The sequence below is a fragment of the Bos taurus genome, chromosome 26, assembly GCF_002263795.3.
Source record: "Bos taurus isolate L1 Dominette 01449 registration number 42190680 breed Hereford chromosome 26, ARS-UCD2.0, whole genome shotgun sequence".
NCBI lineage: Eukaryota > Metazoa > Chordata > Mammalia > Artiodactyla > Bovidae > Bos > Bos taurus.
In genome coordinates this window covers 18,157,595-18,177,248 of record NC_037353.1, presented here as the reverse complement: position 1 = coordinate 18,177,248, position 19,654 = coordinate 18,157,595, and the positions used below count along the sequence as shown (strand labels likewise).

The window sequence follows — 19,654 nt, the reverse complement described above, 5'->3', positions numbered from 1 at the left end:
ACATATACACACACACATAATGAATCACTTTGCTGTATACCTGAAACACTGTTAAGTCAACTATACTTCAATCAAAAGAAAATAAAAATAAAAAAGAACAGATACCAGAGAGCGCTCCCCACTTTCATTTGAATAGAGAAAGGGCCATAGAAGACCACAGTGAGAAGCCAGGCCACGACAAGCCAGGAAGAGAGTACTCAGGGGCTGCAAAGACTGGGATGAAATGGGGGCAGGGGAGGATTAACATGCAGAACACAACAGATTTTTAGGGCAGTGAAACTATTCTGCATGATACTGCAATGGTGGATACACGTGTCAAAACCCACAGAATGTACACCACCAAGAGTGGACACTAATGTAAACTATGGACTTTGGGCGGTAGTGATGGGTCAATGTAGGCTCATCAATTGTGATAAATGTACCACTGGGATTCCATATGTTGACAGTGGGGAGTTTATGCATACATGAGAACACAATACTTTTCACAGTTTGCTGTGAACCTAAAACTGCTCTAAAAAATAGTTTATTAATTAAAAGAAAAAAAGAAACATTACTCATGAAGTTTTGGTGCTGTATCCAAGAAAAATATCCAGTTATCTGAAAGACTATTAACATATTTCTCCCTTTTCTGATAATATTCCTGTGTGAGGCTAGACTTTCTTCAAAAACTTCAACCAAAATAACAAACACAGTAACTGAATGAAAAAGTAGATAAGGATCCAGTTATCTTCTATTAGCATAGACTTCAAAGAATTTTGCAATATGTAAAAACAATGCCCCTCTTCCCACTTAACTATTTTGTTTTGGAAAACTACAATTTTCACTAAAGTGTTAACATATAATAGGTTGATGATTGTTATTTTCAAACAAATTATTAACAGAATAGCTCTTCAAATAGCTCAATAATTTTTAAGGGGTCTCAAGACCAAAAAGGTTTGAGAACAGTTTCTAGGGTATTAAAACTCCCTTAAAAGGAAGCTATTATCAAATAAAAAATAACTAAATTAGTGCTCTCCAAAGAAGAAAGAAATATCTTGAGAAATACTGAATTACAAACACCAAAATGTGGTTAAGTTTAGCAGGCAACAGACTTAATCGTTTTTAAGAGGATAGTCCCACTATAAAAATCTATAAAATATCACAATACCAAAAATACTGGCTAATATTCTTAAATTACTATTGCTTCACATCCCAAAAGAGGAGCAGGCTTGATATTTGCTATATACCATGTTCATAAATGCAATATATAAACATCTTTATCATTTTATATCACATATTACAAAATTATAATGCCAGCTAACAGTAAGGCTGTATTCTAAAACTTGACACTCATTATTTTATGTAATCTTCCCAACAATTCTGAAACAGGTATTATTACTATTTTATACTTATCATGTGGTCCTTAGAGGAGCATTAACCTAAAAGGGCCAGTACCATCATCATCCCCTTGTAGAAACGGATGAACCCTCAAGGAAAAACAAATAATATAAACCACTTTGCAAAATTATATCATTTCAAACTGACAGCTGTAAAGGTCACTGTGACTATTAAAAAGAAATCTGAACTAAAAAGCTACACTGCCTTTTGGGGCAATGGAGGTCTGAGCCAAAAGGAGTAAACAAAGGAACTCCATGGTGGTCCAGTGGTTAGGACTCGGAGCTTTCACTTCAGGGGCCCAGGCTCAACCCCTGGTCAGGGAACTTAGATCCTGCAAGCCTCATGATGCAGCCAAAAAAGAAAAAAGGGGTAAAACCAATAACAATGCAAATAGGCCAGCCAACTCCTTAAGGATTTTCACCATTAATCAGTCAAGCAACTGACGCAATATTAAATAGGAGAATATATGGAGCATACGGAATAACATCAGTTCACAAATCCCGAAACAAACTTGCAACATGCCAGAGGTGTCACGTAAACAAACCACAAAGATGCAGTACATTTTTCTTTTTTAAAAACTGAGGTGTAGCTGCTGCTGCTGCTAAGTCGCTTCAGTCGTGTCCGACTCTGTGCGACCCCAAAGACGGCAGCCCACCAGGCTCTACCGTCCCTGGGATTCTCCAGGCAAGAACACTGGAGTGGGTTGCCATTTCCTTCTCCAATGCATGAAAGTGAAAAGTGAAAGGGAAGTTGCTCAGTCATGTCTGACCCTCAGCAACCCCATGGACTGCAGCCTTCCAGGCTCCTCCGTCCATGGGATTTTCCAGGCAAGAGTACTGGAGCACGGTGCCATTGCCTTCTCCGAGGTGTAGTTAGTTGATGTATAATACTATATGTTTCAGGTGTATAAAATAGTGATTCATAATTTTTAAAGGTTACATTCTATTTGTATTTATTATAAAATTCTGACTATATTCCTTGCGCCATACTATACCTCCTTGTAGCTTTATTTTTATACATACTAGTTTGTTCTTAATTCCCTACCCCTATCTTGCCCCTGCCCCCTTCTCTCTTCCCACTTGTAACTACCAATTAGTTATTTTTATCTTTGAGTGTTTCTTTTCTGTTAAATACATTAACAGATATAAGTGACATCATATGGTATTTGTATTTCTCTTACTTCACTTAGCATAACCTTCTGAGTCCATCCATATTGTTGCAAATAGCAAAACTTGTTTTTTAATGGCTGATTAGTATTCCATTGTGTGTACACACGCACACACATATTTTCTATTCATTCATTTGTTGATGAACACAACTTAGGTTGCTTCCATATCTTGGCAACTGTAAGTAATGCTACTATGAACATCAGAGTGAGTGTGTCTTTTTGAATTAGCATTTTCTTTTTTTCCAGATTAATACACCCAGGAGTGGAACTGCTTGGTCACATAGTAATTCCAGTCTTAGTTTTTTGAGAAACCTCCATATTGTTTTCCATAGTGGCTACACCAATTTATCTTCCCACCAATAGTGCATAAGGGTTCCCTTTTTTCAAATCTTTAGCAACATTTTTTATTTGTGGTCTTTTTGATGACAGCCATTCTGACAGTTGTGAGGTAATATTTCACTATGGCTTTGATTTACATTTCTCTAATGATTAACTGCATAATTGCACTCATCTCACATGCTAGTAAAGTGATGCTCAAAATTCTCCAAGCCAGGCTTCAGCAATACGTGAACTGTGAACTTCCTGATATTCAAGCTGGTTTTAGAAAAGGCAGAGGAACCAGAGATCAAATCGCCAACATCCGCTGGATCATGGAAAAAGCAAGAGAGTTCCAGAAAAACATCTATTTCTGCGTTATTGACTATGCCAAAGCCTTTGACTGTGTGGATCACAATAAACTGTGGAAAATTCTTCAAGAGATGGGAATACCAGACCACCTGACCTGCCTCTTGAGAAATCTGTGTATAGGTCAGGAAGCAACAGTTAAAACTGGACATGGAACAACAGACTGGTTCCAAATAGGAAAAGGAGTACGTCAAGGCTGTATATTGTCACCCTGCTTACTTAACTTATATGCAGAGAACATCATGAGAAACGCTGGACTGGAAGAAGCACAAGCTGGAATCAAGACTGCCGGGAGAAGTATCAATAATCTCAGATATGCAGATGACACCACCCTTATGGCAGAAAGTGAAGAGGAACTAAAACGCCTCTTGATGACAGTGAAAGTGGAGAGTGAAAAAGTTGGCTTAAAGCTCAACATTCAGAAAACGAAGATCATGGCATTCAGTCCCATCACTTCATGGCAAATAGATGGGGGAACAGTGGAAACAGTGTCAGACTTTATTTTTGGGTGCTCCAAAATCAGTGCAGATGGTGACTGCAGCCATGAAATTAAAAGACGCTTACTCCTTGGAAGGAAAGTTATGACCAACCTAGATAGCATATTCAAAAGCAGAGACATTACTTTGCCAACAAAGGTCCGTCTAGTCAAGGCTATGGTTTTTCTTGTGGTCATGTATGGATGTGAGAGTTGGACTGTGAAGAAGGCTGAGCACCGAAGAATTGATGCTTTTGAACTGCGGTGTTGGAGAAGACTCTTGAGAGTCCCTTGGACTGCAAGGAGATCCAACCAGTCCATTCTGAAGGAGATCAGCCCTGGGCTTTCTTTGGGAGGAATGATGCTAAAGCTGAAACTCCAGTACTTTGGCCACCTCATGAGAAGAGTGGACTCATTGGAAAAGACTCTGATGCTGGGAGGGATTGGGGGCAGGAGGAGAAGGGGACAAGAGGATGAGATGGCTGGATGGTATCACTGACTCAATGGACATGATTCTGAGTGAACTCCGGGAGATGGTGATGGACAGGGAGGCCTGGCATGCTGTGATTCATGGGGTCGCAGAGAGTCGGACATGACTGAGTGACTGAACTGAACTGAACTGAATGATTAACAATGTTGAACATCTTTTCATTGTCTTTTGGAAATAATCTGTATGTTTTCTTTGGAAAAATGTCTATTCTGGTCTTCTGCCCATTTTTAAATCACAATTTTTTTGATGTTGAGTTGTATGAGCTGTTTATATATTTTGGATATAAACCTTATTGGTTCATCATCTGCAAATATTTTCTCCCATTCAATAGGCTGTCTTTTTGTTTTGTCAATGGTCTTTTTGCCGTGGAAAAGAGCTTTCAAGTTTAATTAAGTCTCATTTGAAAGTGTTAGTTGTGTCCAACTTTGTGACCCCATAGGCTGTATAGCCTGCCAGGCTTCTCTGCCCACGGAATTCTCCAGGCAAGAATACTGGTGTGGGTAACCAAGCCCTTCTGCGTGGGATCTTCTCAACCCAGGAATCAAAACTGGGTCTCCAAGAGTGCAGGCAGATTCTTTACCACCTGAGCCACCAGGGAAATTTTTTATTTTTGCTTTTGTTTCCTTGACTTAGGAGACAAATCAGAATTATACACATACACACACATACTGCTATGAATTATGTCAAAGAAAGTTCTGCCTGTGTTTTCTTCTAGGAATGCTATGGTTTCCAGCCTTACATTTAGGTCTTTAATCCATTTGGGGTCTATGTATGGTTTAGAGACTATTCTAATTTCATTCTTTTTACATTGGAGCTGTCCAGCTTTCCCAGCACCACTTACTGAAGAGACTTTTTACACTGCATATTCTTGCTTCCATTGCCAATAGATAAATCCACGCACCTTTAGTCAGTTAATTTCTGGGCTCTCCATTTTGTTCCATAGGTCTACGTGTCCGTTTTTGTGTCAGGATCATACTGTTTGATTACTGCAGCTTTGTAATACAGTCTGAAGTCAGGGAGCATGATTCCTTCGGTGTTGCTCTTCTTTCTCAAGATTGTTATATTTGCAATCTTTTCTATTTCCATACAAAATTTTAAATTATTTTGTTTCATTTCTGTGAAAAATATCTTTGGTATTTTGATGGAGATTGCACTGAAACTGTAGACTGCCTTGGGTAGTACAGCCATTTTAACAACTCTAATTCTTCCAACCCATTAATATGGTGTATCCTTCCATCTGTCTCATCTTCAATTTCTTTCAACAGTGTCACTGTTTTTCAAGCACCTGTCTTTCACCTCTTTAGGGAGAGGTTTATTTTATTCTTTTTGATGTGACTGGTTAATAGGATTGTTTCAATAATTTCTCTTTCTGACATTTCATTGTTATTGTATAGGAATGCAACAGATTTCTGTATGTTAATTTTGTATCTTGCAACTTTCCAAATTCATAGATGAGCTCTAGTGCCTTTTTGGTGGCATCTTTAGGATTTTCTATGTATAGTACCATACCATCTGCAAACAGTGACAGTTTTACTTCTTTCCAACTTGAAGTTCTTTTCCTTTTCTCGTCTAACTGCTGTGGCAACAACTTCCAATACATACGGAATAAAAGTGGTGAGAATGCGCATCCCTGTCTTGTTTCTGATCTTAAAAGAAATGCTTCCAGCTTTTCCTTCGTGAGTATGATGTTAGCTGTGAGACTGTCATATTCGGCCTTTATTATGTTAAGGAATGGATAAGAATGCAGTATTGATACTTTCCTACTTAGATAACCATTACATTCGAGAAGGTCTCACATAGGAATTTCCCTGGTGGTCCCGTGGTAAACAATCCACCTTGCAATGCAGGTGACACAGGTTTGATCCCTGGTTGAGGAACTAAGATCCCATATATCATGGAGCAACTAAGCCCTCATGCTACAACCACTGAGCCTGCAAGCCGCAACTGGAGTCCACATGCCCCAACGAAAGACCCTGAATAATACAACAAAAGGCCTTAGGGCCACAACTAAGACCTGATGCAGCCAAATAAATAAATTTTTTTGATGTTAAAAGGATTCACGTAAAAGCCTGCCTCGGTTAAAAGCACCTTGAGACGTAATTTCTAGGGCTTTTTGTACCAGCATTTGCAGCCTCAAGTCGCTTCCCAGGTGGCACTGTGGTAAAGAATCTGCCTGCCAATGCAGGAAATGCAGGTTTGATCCCTGGGTCTGGATGATCCCTGGAGAAGGAAATGGCAAGACGCTGCAGTATTCTTGCCTGGAAAAACTCCATGGACAGAGGACCCTGGCAGGCTGCGTCCACGGGGTCACGAAGAGTCAGACACAACTGAGCACGCATGCTTGTTTTGCAGCCTCACAGGCTCACTTTATTTGACTCACATTTACTCTGGAACCAAACCTAGGACTTAAGAGTATGAGATGTAACTCTACCTTTTCTAGTTGTGTGACCTCTGGCAAGTTCCTTAATTTTTCAGTGCCTCATCTGTAAAACAAGCAATACAGTTACCTCACAAGGTTTTTATGAGAATTAAAAAAAAAAATTAGTACTTGAGGAATTTGAGAGAATAGTACCTGGCACAAAGTAGGTTTTATATGCATAAATTTTAAATGGAAAAACAAAACAAACAAAAAAGTACAGAAACAATATCAAGCTTATGAGTGAGAACTCACAGTTAAGGAGTAATGTGAAACTGACAATGAAAGGCCTTCTCACAGCAACTGTCTCACATTCTTGGTTCTTAATATTCGGCAGTACTATATTCACAATGAATAGTTATTAAGAGGAAGATACTCAAAACTGAATTCTTTATCTTCTCTTCCAAATCTGCTCTCACAGTCTTTCCCACCCTGGTTAAATGTCCAGTTCAGTTCAGTCACTCAGTCATGTCTGACTCTCTGCGACCCCATGGGCTGCAGCACACCAGGTTTCCCTGTCTATCACGAACTCCCAGAGCTTGCTCAAACTCATGTCCATTGAGTCAGTGATGCCATCCAACCATCTCATCCTCTGTCATCCCCTTCTAAAGGTAATAATGCACTGTGAATTGCTTGAACCAAAATCTCTATGGTCCTCCTTATCTTTCTCTCATGCCCCTCATTAAATCAGAAATCATGCCGCCTCTACTAATCCTAACCAATCTTCTGCCAACTTAATATATTTACAGTTATAAGCACTTCTCCCTTCCTCTACTAGTATGCAGTACAGGCAACCTTCACATCTCACCTGGACTAACACAAAATCTCGCAACTTGGCATCTGTGCTAATACTCCTGCTCCCCCTTCTCCCAGCCTACTTTCAACATAGCAGTCAGGTAGTTTGTTAAGACTAAGCCAGATCATTCTGCTCAAAAGCCTGGAATGCACCTGACTTTACTATTAATAGTAAAAGCCACAGTTCTATCTTCCCCTCTATTTCACTGTGAACCTTAAACTGCTGTAAAAAATAAAGAAAATAAAATCAGGTTTGACTGTATAAAATGCAGCCAAACTTTACTCGAAGTACTAAGTGAGCTATGGGGGAAACTGGCTATTCGCACCATATCTCACCCCACGTGAGAAAGCCAAAGTCCTCACAACAACCTAATAAACCTTAGATGATCTGTTCTCTGTTACTTTGTATGATTAGATTCAGGTTAATTTTTTTAGGGTAGAATACTTCACAAGAAGTCCTGTGCCTTTCCAATATTATCCAATCAAGAGACATATAACGTCTTTCCTACTTTTAGTCATGCTAAGATTGATCAGTGACTTTAGAATATTACCTTGCACCCACCATTAGTTACCTAACACCTTTACCTATACTTTTAGCATCCACCAATAATCTGTCCAGACCTATTATCGTATTATGGGCACAAAATGGTGACTTTTCTAACACTTTCATACCATCCTCATTTATTAACTGAACTTATAAACAGCTTTTCGCTATTGACTCTTTGGTTACTCTGAAATACACTTTGCAACAAAATACATGCTTCTTTCTATGTATAAATTTTCATAATAATGAGTTGACACCTTTGAAATATCCAAACGTGATCAATAGTTATTTTTGCTTTTTCATTTTAAAAATATCATTATGAACTCCTGCAATTTTACTTATTTAATACGCTTCAATCTATTGCAGTCCTTACTTTTTCCTTATATTCAAGTTTTTCATCTTAGGCCAGTATGAGCTTTAAGATGGCTTTGTGAACTTTTGACACAACTTACCTCAACAAGATAGTCAAAAGATTTTAATTTGCAATTCCTGGGCTTCCCTGGTGGCTCAGTTGTAAAGAATCCACCTGCCAATGCAGGAGACGTGTTCCAGAAAGATTCTATATGTCACGGAGGAATTGTTTATGCGCCACAAACTATAGAGCTTGTGCTCAAGAGCCCCAGAGCCACAACTACTGAAGCCCATGCATCCTAGAGCCCGCGTGCCACAAGGGAAGCTACAGCAACGAGAAGCCCCCAACCAGAGAGGAGCGCCCGCGTGCCACAACCGGAGAGAAGCCTGTGCAGCAACAAAGACCCAGCACAGCCAAAAATAAATAAATAAATAAAATTATTTTTTAAATAAATTAATTTGCAATTCCACAATTAGAATTAATCTTGAACAATTTTCATGTTTACTGATGTCTCTGACTTCTCTGTGATATCATTTTCATTTTCTTCTCTATTCATTTTCTCATCCATTTTTCTAGTGGGTTGTTAATCCTTTTTGCTTTCTGAATGCTACAAGTTCATTTTAATATATGGCAGAGGTTAGAGGTTATGTATTAACAAAAGCTACAATCTTACTCTTCTATTTGCTTTATTTTATGGAATTTTTTTATCATGTAAAATACTTCATTTTTAAATAAAGCAATCATTTCCTTTATAGTTCACAGCTTAGATCCTTCAGCCTTTCCAAATTCAATGACAGAAAAAAGTTGCCTAGGCTTCTTCTACTTCTTTTATGGCTTTTTTTCTTTTAATGTTTAAATCTCTGATCTAGCTACATATAATTAGCCATTTGTAAGTCTGTCTATTCCCACTAGAATCTGGGATCTTCAAAGGCAAGGACTATCTTACTATATTATCAGACTAAGAATTTTGCCTCTGGACCCAGGTGTTTTCAAACACAGATTTTGAGAAGGTGATGTTGATTATGAATAGTCATAAATCTTGTTCTCTCTGACCTTAAACTAGGGCAAGTCACTCTTACCGAACCATACTCACTAAAAAGAAGATGTAGCACAGGGAGGAAAAACTGTGTTCTGCTCAATTCTAGATACTATACATGCATTGCCCAGGCATCTCAGAACAATTTTAAGAGGTGAGGAGTGGAGGTGGGATGAAGAAAATGAATTTTGGAATTGAGCTTCTAAGAAGTGATGTCTGAATGGAATGTGAAAGAACAAGTAGGCATTATTATACAGATGAAGACTGGAAAATAGTACTCCAGGGTACAGAGTGAGCAAAAGGTATGAAATGGGAGTATGTGATCTATTTGCAGAATTACAGATAGTTTATTATGATGGCCTAGGCCAGAGCTTGGCATATAAGTAAGTACTATATAAATGTTAGCTATTACCATGTTGATTATTGGGATATGGAGATAAATCAGGTAAAATTGTAAGCAGTAGGTTAAAATGCTCCTGGAAAGCCACGTTATAAAAGTCTGGATTTTATCCTGAAGAAGATGGGGACCCACTGAAGGATTTCTGACAGGATAATGGCATGTTTCAGAAAAATTACATTGGCAGTGTGAGTCAAAGATTGGATGCAATACAGACAGGCAAGAATCAAAAAGATTCTTCAATGATGGAGTATATAGAAGTGATAAAAACTTTTATAAAGTGAGGAAAATTGGCAAGCCTCTTGCAAGATTTGAGATGTCAGCATACTCATCGCTACTAAAAGGGACCAACTGCCTAACAGTTTTATCACATGGGAAATACAGATATGCTTAGCAACAAATATTCTATCTGGAAAGTTTTCCGTTTTAGTAAAGACTCACAACTCAGTAAATTTCCAACAAAACTCCTTCAGGGTCATGAAATGCCCCATGCTGTCTTTTCCACAAGCAGGAGAGGTTCACGAAAGCTCATGAACGTCTCCCAGTCAACCAAAAGGCTGGTTTTCTAAAGACTCCATGATGTAACAGTACCTAAATTATGGCTGCTGATGCTGATGGTACACCGTCCCACTGTTTTTTAAATTTCTGCAGGTTTAACAAAACTTGTTCAGACAAGTTCAGTGTACTGACACTGAAGTTACGATGTAAGCCACATGTGTCTGAACAACAGCGTTCACACTGAATTCCAGCTATCTGGACTTTCAGACGCAGAATGTGAGTTAGCTACAGACTCTGAGACCACTTTTGCAGGGCAAATGACAGGACAAGTTTAGGGGAAGTTCTTATTTCACATGTGCCAACATCTGCTGGATCATAGAAAAAGCAAAAGAGTTCCAAAAAAAACATCTATTTCTGCTTTACTGACTATGCCTAAGCCTTTGACTGTGTGGATCATAATAAACTGTGGAAAATTCTGAGAGAGATGGGAATACCAGACCACCTGACCTGCCTCTTGAGAAATCTATATATGCAGGTCAGGAAGCAACAGTTAGAACTGGACAAGGAATAACAGACTGGTTCCAAATAGGAAAAGGAGTATGTCAAGGCTGTATATTGTCACCCTGCTTATTTAACTTATATGCAGAGTACATCATGAGAAACGCTGGGCTGGAAGAAGCACAAGCTGGAATCAAGATTGCCAGGAGAAATATCAATAACCTCAGATATGCAGATGACACCACCCTTATGGCAGAAAGTGAAGAGGAACTAAAAAGCCTCTTGATGAAAGTGAAAGACGAGAGTGAAAAAGTTGGCTTAAAACTAAACATTCAGAAAACTAAGATTATGGCATCTGGTCCCATCACTTCATGGGGAAACAGTGAAAACAGTGACTGACTTTACTTTTTTGGAGGCTCCAAAATCACTGCAGATGGTGATTGCTGCCATGAAATTAAAAGATGCTTGCTCTTTGGAAGGAAAGTTATAACCAACCTAGATAGCATATTAAAAAGCAGAGACAGTACTTTGCCAACAAAGGTCCGTCTAGTCAAGGCTATGGTTTTTCCAGTAGTCATGTATGGATGTGAGAGTTGAACTGTGAAGAAAGCTGAGCGCCAAAGAATCGATGCTTTTGAATTGTGGTGTTGGAGAAGACTTGAGAGTCCCCTGGACTGCAAGGAGATCCAACCGGTCCATCCTAAAGGAGATCAGTCCTGGGTATTCATTGGAAGGACTGATGCTGAAGCTGAAACTCCAACACTTTGGCCACCTCATGTGAAGAGTTCATTGGAAAAGACCCTGATGCTGGGAGGGATTGGGGGCAGGAGGAGAAGGGGATGACAGAGGATGAGATGGCTGGATGGTATTATCGACTCGATGAATGTAAGTTTGGGTGAACTCCGAAAGTTGGTGATGGACAGGGAGGCCTGGCATGCTGTGATTCATGGGGTTGCAAAGAGTTGGACACGACTGAGCGACTGAACTGAACTGGTGAGAAGGTCGGATTCTATGTGGCATAGACTACTTGGGTCCATTCAGTTCAGTTCAGTCGCTCAGTCATGTCTGACTCTTTGCGACCCCATGAATCACAGCATGCCAGGCCTCCCTGTCCATCACCAACTCCCAGAGTTTACTCAAACTCATGTCCATCGAGTCAGTGATGCCATCCAGCCATCTCATCCTCTGTCATCCCCTTCTCCTCCTGCCCCCAATCCCTCCCAGCATCAGGGTCTTTTCCAATGAGTCAACTCTTCGCATGAGGTGACCAAAGTACTGGAGTTTCAGCTTTAGCATCAGTTCTTCCAATGAACACCCAGGACTGGTCTCCTTTAGGATTGACTGGTTGGATCTCCTTGCAGTCCAAGGGACTCTCAAGTGTCTTCTCCAGCACCACAGTTCAAAAGCATCGATTCTTCGGCGCTCAGCTTTCTTGGGTCCATTAAAGACTATCAAAAGCGACAACAAAACCCCCTTCTTGGGGGAGGAAGTGACTTGAGAGAACCATGATTCTATCTTGAACTCTATGAAATGGCAGGTATTGTGACTTTTGAAAGTTATTGAATTTGGTTGCTGCTACTGTTGTTTTTTTAAGTTATATATCCTAAAAGCAGTTATTCTTCCCTGCCTATGCCTGCAGGGAGTCATTTCATAGTCCAGCAATGAACCAACTATCATGGCAATCCCCTTAGAGATTCACTCAACAGAAACAAAAACACTTAAACAAAAGTGCTTATGGAGTAGCTTTATTTATAGTAACCCCAAACTGGAAATAAAACCCAAATGTCCATCAGCAATGAAACAGATAAATTTGGTAAGTCTATACAATGGAATACCACTTAGCAATAAAAAATGAACTAATAATGTCTGGAATACGCAAATCTACAGAGACACAGTAAATAAGTAACAGTCTATGGCTGCAGGATTAAAAAGATAGGGGACAAGACAAGGAATGACTGCTAAATGCGTATGGGTTCTATTCTGTAAACTGAATATAATGATACCCCTTGCAGCGACAAAAATGCTCTAAAATCTGAATGTGATAATCGTTACACAACTCTATTAATATACTAAAAATCATTGACTTGTACACAGTAAACAGGTGAATTATTTGCTACATGAGTTATATCTCAATAAATTCACTTTAAAAAGGAATGACTATAACACACACAAATATCTGCTTAAGCAAAAGAAGCCAGACACAAAAGAATACATACTATATGATTCTTTTATATGAAATCTAGGATGTAGGCAAACTAATTAATGTGATAGGAATCAGTTATTATGGTGGTGAACAACTGGCCAGAAAAGGACAGAAGTAATCTTCTCAGGAAGTTCTTGGTCTTGTTTTGGAGGAGGTCACAGTGGGTATACACAACTGTCAAAACTTAGAACTGTGCATTTTAATTATCTCTCAATAAAAACGGTGGTTTAAAAAAAAATCACTCCTATTTGAACTTGGAAAGAGAAAACGGTAAGACAAGAATACGTGCCAAGTCAGTAATGCCTTCAAGCTTCTCTAAGGGAAGTGACTGTACAACTGTCCATTTACAGAAATATTCAGTGCCTGAGTACACAACGTATTTTCCTCCTCACATCCAGTGCCCACCCCCCTTTCCAGTTTCTCTAAAATTATTTATTATTTATTTGGTGGGGGTGGGTCTCAGTTGCAGCACACAGGATCTTCCTGCGTCCAATGGGATCTCATCATTGCAGCACACACGCTCTCGGGCTGTGGCACATGGATTCAGTAGTAGTGGCGTGCAGGCTTAGTTACCACTCAGCATGTGGAATCTTAGTTCCCCAAAAGGCACGGAACCTGTGTCCCCTGCACTGCAAGTGGATTCTTAACCACTGCACCACCAAGGAAGGCCCCAGTTTCTCTAATTAAAAAAAAAAAAAGTCAAAGAATACTCCACAACCAAAATTGAGCCTAGTTAATGCATGGGGTTGGGGTTCAATTCCTGAGTCAGGAAGATCTCCTGGAGAAGGGAATGGCTACCCAACTCCAGTATTCTTGCCTAGAGAATCCCATGAACAAAGCAGTCTGGTGGACTATAGTCCATGGGGTTGCAAAGAGTTAGACATCACTGAGCCATTAAGCCCACATACACACAAAGCACGTTTAAGTGTCACCAAGTGGTGAAAAGGAAATATGTTTATATAAATCAGAATCCTAACATGGAAACCATGGTCTATTTTCTTTTTGTCTTCTGAAAACATCCTCTGATACCCTGTCTGAAAGAATTCTCTCAACCTGCTACTCTTCTCCTCTTCCTTCCCCCAATTAGTTAACTCATTCATTTTTCACTTCTTAAATAAAAGTTTCTTGGAAATTCTTCTGAATTTCTATTTCTTCAATCTGTCCCCCTCCACGAACACAATTACACATACAGTGAGAACAGTGTCTCCTTGCAGAGCTCTTTTCTCACTGGGCAGTTAGTTACAGGTTTCTTATTGATTAACAGCTCTATTTCTGCCAACAGACTCTAAGTTACATGTGAACAAGAACAGTCTCCTATGTACACCACTGTATCCCTCCATCTAGCATTGTGCTTAGTAGTTAGCATAAATGTTCACAGAACATTTAACTCAATGAATAAATTAAAAATGCAATTCAACCATCTAAACAAAGACTGCTCCCAAAGCAAAGAGGTTGTCCTTACTTGAGAGGTCCATTGTAAGTCAATATACCTTTATTTGACAGACGACATTTTGAATCAGTATCTATGAGTCACTGAGTATCTACTTTCTTATCAACTTGGTTCTTAGAATACAGGATTGTTTTGTGAGTCATCAGTTTCTACCCTTATTCTGCCTGTTGTTCCCTTCATAACTGAGCACATTTATTCATATTACCCTTAATCTGTTGTATGCTCTATTATATACTTCTCCTATAATTTGTTAGATACCAGATTTTAAGAAATTAAATAATAATATTCATAAACGAATGCCAAGACAGTATTTATTAGCTACAGAAACATAACTGCTTAGGGAAATGGGTTTCAGTTCAGAATTCACCAGTGACATGATTACCAAAAAGCTCAAAACTGTTCTCCCGACATTCAGTAAACAGAATGCTGACTCTGAAAGAATGAAAGTGCCAAAAACAACAGATAAAATAGGCAAGCTGGAGACAAACACCACCATAAAAGAAGGCATCTAGCATTCTGTAGAACTCACTAAATGAAAGCAAAAACATTTAGAGAAAGCAACTTACACCAACTAGATAAGAGTCTGCTTTGCAAACACCCAGAGTGAATACAAGTCCAGACCTCCGGCAAGATTTGAACAATTTTCTACAATCCTGTGAAGTAGGTTAAAGAGACTGCATGACAACAATCTATGTTTTCTTGAAAGCATACAAAAGGAATGCTCAGAAAAACCTGAATGGCTCTGATGTGCCAATCACACACTGTAGGCTTCCTAAAGCGGGAAGAGCAAAGCATTTGAACTTTCAGAACCAATCTTCAATTATATAAAAATTCATGAGTTCAAGGGAGAGGATCCAGAAGTCTTTTTTCTAATAACAATCATCACCTCCTTTTCCTCTCCTGTTAAAATATTATTACTACTTTCACCATGGCAATGTATCACAACCATCACTGCAAGAGGTGATTCAAGATCAAATATAAATGCAAATGCCTTAAAAATAAGAGGATCAGACAAGGCTAATGAAAACTACACTGAGAATATTTCTTAGCTATCAGATTTGCAAAAATCCACAAGTCAAATACAATACTATATTGGTACAGTTGTGGGGATACAGACATTCTCCTAACAGCACTCTCCTACAATGATGGATAGAATACAAAATTATATTACCTGTGTAGAGGGCAAGTTGGCAATATCTAGCAAAATTACAAATACATTTTACCTTTAACTCAGTAATACCATAGCTGGGAGTGTATCCTACACAGTTCTTCTGTGTATTCTTGCCATCTCGTCTTAATATCTTCTGCTTCTGTTAGGTACATGCCAGTTTTTTAAATGGCTGAGTAATATTCCACTGTATGTATGTACCGCATATTCTTTATCCATTCACCCAGCCATGTCTTGGCCATTGTGAAGAGTTCCGCAGTGACAGTACACATTCAACATTCTTCACTGCAGCATAGTTAGTGAAAAGTGAAAATTCAAATGCTTAACCACCACCTAGTTTACTACATTATAGTACACATCCACACAATGGAATACAATGAAGCTGCGAAGAAGAATGAGAGTGCTCTTTAAATACTGATATGGAAAGACAGCCGGGACACATTACGTGAAAAAAGCAAGGTATCAAAGAAGGTATTCTGTATGTATCATTACAGCTAAGACAAGGGGAAAAAAGAAAAATACTAACATCTGTTTTCATTTTTACACAAAAACACTAAAAGAACACACCATAAAAATGGTTACAGAAAAAAGTAAAACTAGAAAACACGGGAAATGAGTGGAGGCAAAACTTCTCATTGTTACACTCTATTTGAGAAATTATTAACCTTAAAAATTTACACAACACTTCAAAAATATTCATAATGAAAACTGTACTGTGCTTATATATAATGTAAAATAGTACAATTTATTTATTACTTCTATTTTATTTTAGTGAATATAGGGAGGAATATACATTTAGAAGTGTTTAACCAGGTTCCTCCAACTATTTTTCCAATCAATTCCTTTATGTTCCTTAAAAATGAATTTTCATACCACAAAGGTTTCGAGTAAGAACTACAGTACCCAAAGAGAATATCCAACTTCCTTATATTAGAAGATAGGAGGATATTCATAAGGCCGTATTTTTTTCAAAGTTTAACCAAACCCTGAAGGTACTGTCTCCGCAAAAACTGAATAAGAGCCCAGAAATACTGCAAAAGATACTCTTAAAGTTTGCTTAAGGTTACCACTTCAATAGGCAGTTGCCCTAGACATATTCTATCTTATTTAGGCTACTGGAACATATGGACACAGGAACATGGTTTTTCACTTTAATTATTTCTGCTACTGGTTGTCACATGGCATTGGGCTATTTGGGAGTCAAAAAGCACCAAAATAACCATTTAGTTATTCATCAACAAGGATCATGGCTTAAACCATATTATAACTAGACTCTGAAAAATGCAGAGTTCAATAAATACAATCAATCACAAAGTATCATGTCACAATAAAATTATTAATACATACTTTAAAATGCCAATCCCATAAATTCCAGGGATATCCCAAATCACCATAAAGTCCATTTTAATGTAAAAGACATTTACTGGGAAAACTATGATCAGCATTTTAAGAGGATGAGCTAAATAAAAAATTTTATATGTAGCAAATACAGTCTGTATTAGTTTTCCTAGAGTTGCTATAACATTACCACAAACTAGGTAGCTTAAACCAAGCCACTTTAAAGTGGCTTTAAAGTGAGGCTTTAAACCATTGGCTTAAACCAATGACCACAAAACAAGGAGCCGTGGCTGCCCGGGCACAGGAGGGCCTAGAGGAGCTATCCCACGTTGAAGGTCAGGAAGGGTGGCGGTGAGGAGATACCCCTCGTCCAAGGTAAGGAGCAATGGCTGCGCTTTGCTGGAGCAGCCGTGAAGAGATACCCCACGCCCAAGGTAAGAGAAACCCGAGTAAGATGGTAGGTGTTGCAAGAGGGCATCAGAGGGCAAACACACTGAAACCACACTCACAGAAAACTAGTCAATCTAATCACACTAGGACCACAGCCTTGTCTAACTCAATGAAACTAAGCCATGCCTGTGGGGCAAACCAAGATGGCGGGTCATGGTGGAGAGATTTGACAGAATGTGGTCCACTGGAGAAGGGAATGGCAAACCACTTCAGTATTCTTGCCTTGAGAACCCCATGAACAGTATGAAAAGGCAAAATGATAGGATACTGAAAGAGGAACTCCCCAGGTCAGTAGGTGCCCAATATGCTACTGAGATCAGTGGAGAAATAACTCCAGAAAGAATGAAGGGATGGAGCCAAAGCAAAAACAATACCCAGCTGTGGATGTGACTGGTGATAGAAGTAAGGTCTGATGCTGTAAAGAGCAATTTTGCATAGGAACCTGGAATGTCAGGTCCATGAATCAAGGCAAATTGGAAGTGGTCAAACAAGAGAGGGCGCGAGTGAATGTTGACATTCTAGGAATCAGCGAACTGAAATGGACTGGAATGGGTGAATTTAACTCAGATGACCATTATATCTACTACTGTGGGCAGGAATCCCTCAGAAGAAATGGAGTGGCCATCATGGTCAACAAAAGAGTCCGAAATGCAGTACTTGGATGCAATCTCCAAAACGACAGAATGATCTCTGTTCGTTTTCAAGGCAAACCATTCAATATCACAGTAATCCAAGTCTATGCCCCAACCAGTAACGCTGAAGAAGCTGAAGTTGAATGGTTCTATGAAGACCTACAAGACCTTTTAGAACTAACACCCAAAACAGATGTCCTTTTCATTATAGGGGACTGGAATGCAAAAGCAGAAGTCAAGAAACACCTGGAGTAACAGGCAAATTTGGCCTTGGAATACGGAATGAAGCAGGGCAAAGACTAATAGAGTTTTGCCAAGAAAATGCACTGGTCATAACAAACACCCTCTTCCAACAACACAAGAGAAGACTTTACACATGGACATCACCAGATGGTCAACACCGAAATCAGATTGATTATATTCTTTGCAGCCAAAGATGGAGAAGCTCTATACAGTCAGCAAAAACAAGACCAGGAGCTGACTGTGGCTCAGACCATGAACTCCTTATTGCCAAATTCAGACTTAAATTGAAGAAAGCAGGGAAAACCACTAGACCATTCAGGTATGACCTAAATCAAATCCCTTATAATTATACAGTGGAAGTGAGAAATAGATTTAAGGGCCTAGATCTGATAGATAGAGTGCCTGATGAACTATGGAATGAGGTTCGTGACACTGTACAGGAGACAGGGATCAAGACCATCCCCATGGAAAAGAAATGCAAAAAAGCAACATGGCTGTCTGGGGAGGCCTTACAAATAGCTGTGAAAAGAAGAGAAGCGAAAAGCAAAGGAGGAAAGGAAAGATATAAACATCTGAACGCAGAGTTCCAAAGAATAGCAAGAAGAGATAAGAAAGCCTTCTTCAGCGATCAGTGCAAAGAAATAGAGGAAAACAACAGAATGAGAAAGACTAGGGATCTCTTCAAGAAAATCAGAGATACGAAAGGAACATTTCATGCAAAGATGGGCTCAGTAAAGGACAGAAATGGTATGGACCTAACAGAAGCAGAAGATATTAAGAAGAGAGGGCAAGAATACACAGAAGAACTGTACAAAAAAGATCTTCACGACCCAGATAATCACGATGGTGTGATCACTGACCTAGAGCCAGACATCCTGGAATGTGAAGTCAAGTGGGCCTTAGAAAGCATCACTACGAACAAAGCTAGTGGAAGTGATGGAATTCCAGTAGAGCTATTCCAAATCCTGAAAGATGATGCTGTCAAAGTGCTGCACTCAATATGCCAGCAAATTTGGAAAACTCAGCAGTGGCCACAGGACTGGAAAAGGTCAGTTTTCATTCCAATCCCAAAGAAAGGCAATGCCAAAGCATGCTCAAACTACCGCACAATTGCACTCATCTCACACGCTAGTAAAGTAATGCTCAAAATTCTCCAAGCCAGGCTTCAGCAATACGTGAACCGTGAACTTCCTGATGTTCAAGCTGGTTTTAGAAAAGGCAGAGGAACCAGAGATCAAATTGCCAACACCCGCTGGATCATGGAAAAAGCAAGAGAGTTCCAGAAAAACATCTATTTCTGCTTTACTGACTATGCCAAAGCTTTTGACTGTGTGGCTCACAATAAACTGTGGAAAATTCTGAAAGAGATAGGAATACCAGACCACCTGACCTGCCTCTTGAGAAATCTATATGCAGGTCAGGAAGCAACAGTTAGAATTG

General features: G+C 39.2%; 1 protein-coding gene across 13 annotated transcripts in view; it reads right to left on the bottom strand.

Annotated features, from left to right (window-relative positions):
* Positions 1-19,654, bottom strand: part of LCOR (ligand dependent nuclear receptor corepressor) — a 133,537-nt gene that overhangs the window by 89,525 nt on the left and 24,358 nt on the right. For 2 of the 13 annotated variants that reach the window (XM_024985877.2, XM_024985879.2), the window contains exon 3: positions 6,626-6,677. The exons of the other annotated variants lie outside the window; for them this stretch is intronic. The gene's annotated coding sequence lies outside the window, so the exon portion shown is untranslated. The remainder of the gene's footprint in view (positions 1-6,625; positions 6,678-19,654) is intronic. 13 annotated transcript variants of the gene reach the window in all.